The sequence below is a fragment of the Carlito syrichta genome, unplaced genomic scaffold (assembly GCF_000164805.1).
Source record: "Carlito syrichta isolate Samal-C Ts95f unplaced genomic scaffold, Tarsius_syrichta-2.0.1 Scaffold98163, whole genome shotgun sequence".
Classification (NCBI taxonomy): Eukaryota; Metazoa; Chordata; class Mammalia; order Primates; family Tarsiidae; genus Carlito; species Carlito syrichta.
In genome coordinates this window covers 1-5284 of record NW_007042259.1, presented here as the reverse complement: position 1 = coordinate 5284, position 5284 = coordinate 1, and positions in this window count along the sequence as shown.

Below are 5284 nucleotides of genomic sequence, written 5' to 3'. Positions count from 1 at the left end.
CCCGCGGGCTCTGGCAATCCACTCACCTCAGTCTCCCAAGGCGTGGGATTACAGGCTGAGCCACCGAGCCCGGCTAAAGGCCAGTTTTTAATTTTATTTTCTGCACGCAAATGCCAGGGTGTCTTGTGCTTAAACACTGTCATTTCCCACAAACAAGCCCCTGCTACTGCTGTGCTAAACGCCACCATAATTTACTTGTTAGAATCAGGAATAATAATGAGCTTGTCTCAGTGGTAACAGCCTGGAAGAACTGACTTCGAAATATGTGTTTAGGGGACCAGGCCGGGAGGTTGAGTGAAATAAAAGACATTTGGAGGTGAACAAGGAATGGTGTAAGGCTGGGTGGCTTCAATAACTTCCAGGGTGGGCCAGGCACGGTAGCTCATGCCTGTAATCTCAGCATTTTGGGAGGCCAGGAGTTGGAGACCAGCCAGGACAACATAGTGAGACCCTGTCTCTAAAAAAACAAAAAAACAAAACAAAACAAAAAAACTAGGCCAGGTGTGGTGGCTCATGCCTGTAATCCCAGCACTTGGGAGGCTGAGGCAAGAGGATTGCCTGAATCCAGAAGTTTGAGACCTGGGGAACATGGCAAGACCTCATCTCTACCATAAATCAAACAATTAGCCAGGCATGGTGGCACGTGCTGGTTAGTCTCAGTTATTTGGGAGGCTGAGGGAACCTTTGGCTATGTATGGAGACATTTTTGTTTGTGGCTCTTGGGATGGGAGGGAGTGTTTGTGGTGCCTAGTGAGTAAAGTTTGGATATCTGCTTCTTTTTTTTTTTTTTGAGTTGGAGACTCACTCCGTCGCCCAGACTGGAGTGCAGTGGCAGCTCCTGGCCACTGCAGCCTCGCCTGCTGGGCTCCGGCGATCCTTCCGCCTCAGCCTTCCGAGTAGCCGGAATTACAGGCATGCGCTACCACGCCCGGCTGATTTTTTGATTTATTGTAGAGATGAGGTCTCACTGCCCAGGAGGGTCTCGAACCCGCGGGCTCAGGCAATCCACTCACCTCAGCCTCCCAAAGGCGCGGGATTACAGGCTGAGCCACCGAGCCCAGTTCTTTTTTTTTTTTTTTTGAGGCAGGGTCTCATTCTCTTGCCCAGGCTAGAGTTCAGTGGTTCCATCACAGCTCATGGCAGCCCTGACCTCCCGGGCTCAGGCGATCCTTCTGTCTCAGCCTTCTGAGTAACTGAGACTACAGGTGTGTACCTCTTTTTTTTTGTAGAGACCAGTTCTCGTTATGTTGCCCAGGCTGGTCTCCAACTCCTGGGCTCAAGCAATCCTCCCACCTCGGCCTTCTGACGTGCTGGGATTACAGGGGTCAGCCACCCTGCCTGGCTACTCCTCAGCTTCTTACAGTGCACAGGACAGTCTTCCCACTTCAAAGAATGACCTGCCCCCAAATGCCAGTAGTGTTGAGATAAAGAAACTCTGCACCAGAGGCACAGAAAACAAAATAGGAGCTCAGGTTGGACAGGAAGTTGGTGGGCTATTTTGTCTCAGTGGTAACATCCTGGAAGAACTGACTTCGAAATATGTGTTTAGGGGACCAGGCCGGGAAGTTGAGTGAAATAACAAAAGACATTGGGAGGTGGACAAAAGACGATGGAGATGCAAAGTGAGCTGAAGAATTTGCCAACAAAGGTATTGTTTCAAAAAGTAAGTATCTAGAATGAAAGGGCTCGATTTTAAAAAGGGGGGTTTCCCCTCAAGAAATAGGGTCTCACTATGTTGTCCAGGCTGGATTCGAATTCCCGGGCTCGAGGGCTCCTCCTGCCAGCCCCCAAGTAGCTGGACTACAGGGACACACGGTCAAGATGTCTGTGCGCCAAAATCCCACACCCATCATGTCTGTAGTCCGGATGGTGTTTGGGACATTCTATTTCCTGCCCTCATTCCTTCTCCCCACTTTTAAGATTTAAATATAACCTGTCCATCCCTGCTAAGGCTCATCCCATCCCAGGATTCTCCATTGGGGATCATCCCAGGGTGGGCCCCTACCTCTCCACGTCCTGCCAGGTCCTAGCAGAGACCCTAGGGCGGATCACTTAACTCTTCTGGCTCTCAGTTTCCTTCCCTATACCATGGGAGAATAATAACACCTACTTCCTCGGACTGTTGTGGGGGCCTCGTCACCCCACCACGACCACCCCCAAAGGCCTATCCAGGGCCCACAAAGCCGCCTCTGAGGTAGGGGCGGTGAACGGCCCCCCTTCTACAAACGGGGAAACTGAGCCCGGGAGACCACAAAACTGGACCTCGATCTCCCACCTTTGAGGGAGGGGACTAGCTGGAAGTCGAGGGTCTTCAACACCACCCCCCGCCCCCCGCACCTGCTAAAGGGCGCTCAGCCCCAAGCGGACGCCCAGACAAGCTTCTTATCCCTCCCGGGCCCCTCGGATCCGGTTTCTCCTCTCCGCTCGGTTCCCCCAAGCGGACTTGGCCCTGCCCGCCTGACGCCCGTCCCACAGCGCATGCGCGCGGGGCCCGTGAGGGGCTGGCCGCGCGCCCGAGGCCCCGCCCAGACGCCGGCGCGGTTGTCAGGGCGACCGGGGCGGGGCGAGAAACGTGGCCGCGGCGTCTATTGGTTCTCCTCGCTTCCACTCCGCGGAGCTTCTCCGAGTTGTTCTTTGCGGGGGGTTCGTCGGCGGGACAGAGCCGACTTCCTCCCCCCGGGGACATGTGTCGGCGGTGGGACGGCCGCGAGCGGGGGCATCCTGGCCACGGTGAGGTGCCGACGGAGACCGCCGTAAAGAATCCCCGGTGTCAATCCGGCTCCCATAGCACATGCCTTTCCCCCCCCTTTCTTCTTCTGCCTCTGATGACTCTATAATTCATGAGCATCCTCTATAATTTATCTGACTTCTCCGGCCCGATCTAGCGGAGACAAAACCGCGGATGTGAATTTTGCAGAAATGACTCGGGAGTGACTAATTCCATTAGGAAAGCATCTTTACCAGAGGGCTCACAGCGGGATTTCTTTAAATAGAAAACTTCCTCCGTGCACTGAAAACGATTCGTTTTATGTAAAACTCATTTAGATTTCACATCCCCTCCCCCACTCCCCACTTATTTATTTATTTTCGATCCAAACGTAGTCAGAGCCGCTGTGTGTGGTTGTGCAGGTTGTGCCCTGAACAAGGGTGCCCGGCTGAGGGCACAGGAATGGGGCTGAAATCCAGCCTAGCCGTGCTCTCCCAGGTGGAGGGCAGGACCCCTTCTACTAATTCGTCTACTAGAGAGTGTGCTTTATTCAATCGCATGAGGTTTCCGTGTGTACCACCTGCCTTCCTGAACACAATACTTGAAGTGTCAAAAGCATCATCGGATCCAGTTAGGAAAAATTTAGAGCTCTTTGTCCTACGACAAGTACACATTGCAATCCGGTAGACTTCCAATCAAGTGGTAAGAAGCTCACTTACAGCAGTTAGGGCAAAAGTATGGGGAGGAAGCACTTTGAGTTTTTTCATGATTGGTTGTTATGCATTAAGTTTTTTTAAAGGCAACTAGAGCTGTTTAAGCCTATTTGTCTATAGCTGATTGGTTTAATTTCACTGAATCATGCTGACAAGGATGACAAGCTTACTTTTTTTGTATTTCGTTTATGATTAGAGTTAGCATTTGGGGGGAATCAGGATAAGCTTTGATTGCATCGTTGTGGGTAGTTGGCCTTGGGATATATCTACACTGTGGCAGTATTTTTTATTTTTATTTTTAAACTTACTATTTTATTTTAGAGACAGAGTCTTACTCTGCCACCCAGGCTGCAGTGCAGTGACACAATCATAGCTCTGCTGGGTTCAAGTGATCCTCTCATCTCAGCCTCCGGAGTAGCTAGGACTACAAGTGTGTACCACTATACCTGGATCATTTTAATTTTTTTTTACAGATGGTCTCACTATGTTGCTCAGGCTGGTCTCAAACTCCTGGACCTAAGTGATCCTTCCCCCTCAGACTGTCAAAGTGTTGGGATTACAGACATCAGCCACTGTGCCTGTGGCTTCTATTTTAATTTTTCTTTAACAACAGTAGCCAGTTGCATGGCTATGGGTTTGATGGAATGCTTATATGGTGTGTTGTTCCATTTCATTCATGCTACAGCATGAATGTGGATCCAAGTCGCTGATTAAAACTGTGACTGAGCATGGTGGCTCATGACTGTAATCCCAGCACTATGGGAGGCTGAGGTGGGAGGAGTGGTTAAACTTGGGAGTTTATAACCAGCCTGGGCAACTTAGCCAGACCTTAGGAAGGAGGGAGGGAGGGAAGGAAGGAAGGAAGGAAGGAAGGAAGGAAGGAAGGAAGGAAGGAAGGAAGGAAGGAAATGTCCTAGCTGCTAAGGAGGCTGAGTTGGAAGGATTGCCTGAGTTCAGAAAGTTGAGGCTACAGTGAGCCACTGCACTCCAGCTTGGGCAACGGAGTGAGACCCCGACTCAAACAAAACAAAACAAACAAACGAAAACTAAAAACTAAATGTAATGCAAAGAAGATCATGTAGGGCTGTGAATTAGTTCTCTTTCTGTATTCCCCCAGGTCATCCAGGAACCCATATTTCTTCCATCTTTTTGCTCCTGCATCTCCTAGGGGTTGTTAGCAGATATGTGGTAAGAGCTCCTTTGCTTCCATATCCAAGTTCCAACCAGCAAAAGTCTAGGGAAAGCAGCTTTGTGTGCAATCATCATGTTTGCTCCAATCCCATTGGTCCACTTAGTCACATGACCATATCTGGCTTCAAGGGTTTCTGGGAAATGTAGTTTCAAGTAGGTGGCTATGTGTCCTGCTAAAAATCAGGGGTTTCTATTACTAGAAAGGATAAAGGAAGAGTACGCTATGGGGCACAGTTAGCAATGGTAAACCTCTTGAGAGTGAAGACTGGGTCATTTGAATTTTTTGAATAAACACAGCAGACGTGACAGACATTTGACTTTTGATTGATGAAGAAGGGTCTTATTATATTTGATAATTAGCATTGCATAGCGGAGGAGTGTGGATTTGAATGTCGCCTGTGCCACTTTATGACCTTGGCCAATTTCTATCAATACCCAACTTCGTTTTATTTTGAGAAATGTTGGGAGCCAGCCATGGAGGCCCACTGAGCGTTAGGGATCAGGAAGGGCCATTGACCCCGAGACCACGTTCGGGATGCGTTCGGGAGCTGTTTGACCCCATTTCCTCCCCCTTTCTACTCAGCACTAACCAGATTAAGCTCCTGTGAGCTCAAAACATAAAAAGTCTGAGTCCAGGATGAACACAAGCTAACTTTAGAAGCTCATTGCTCCC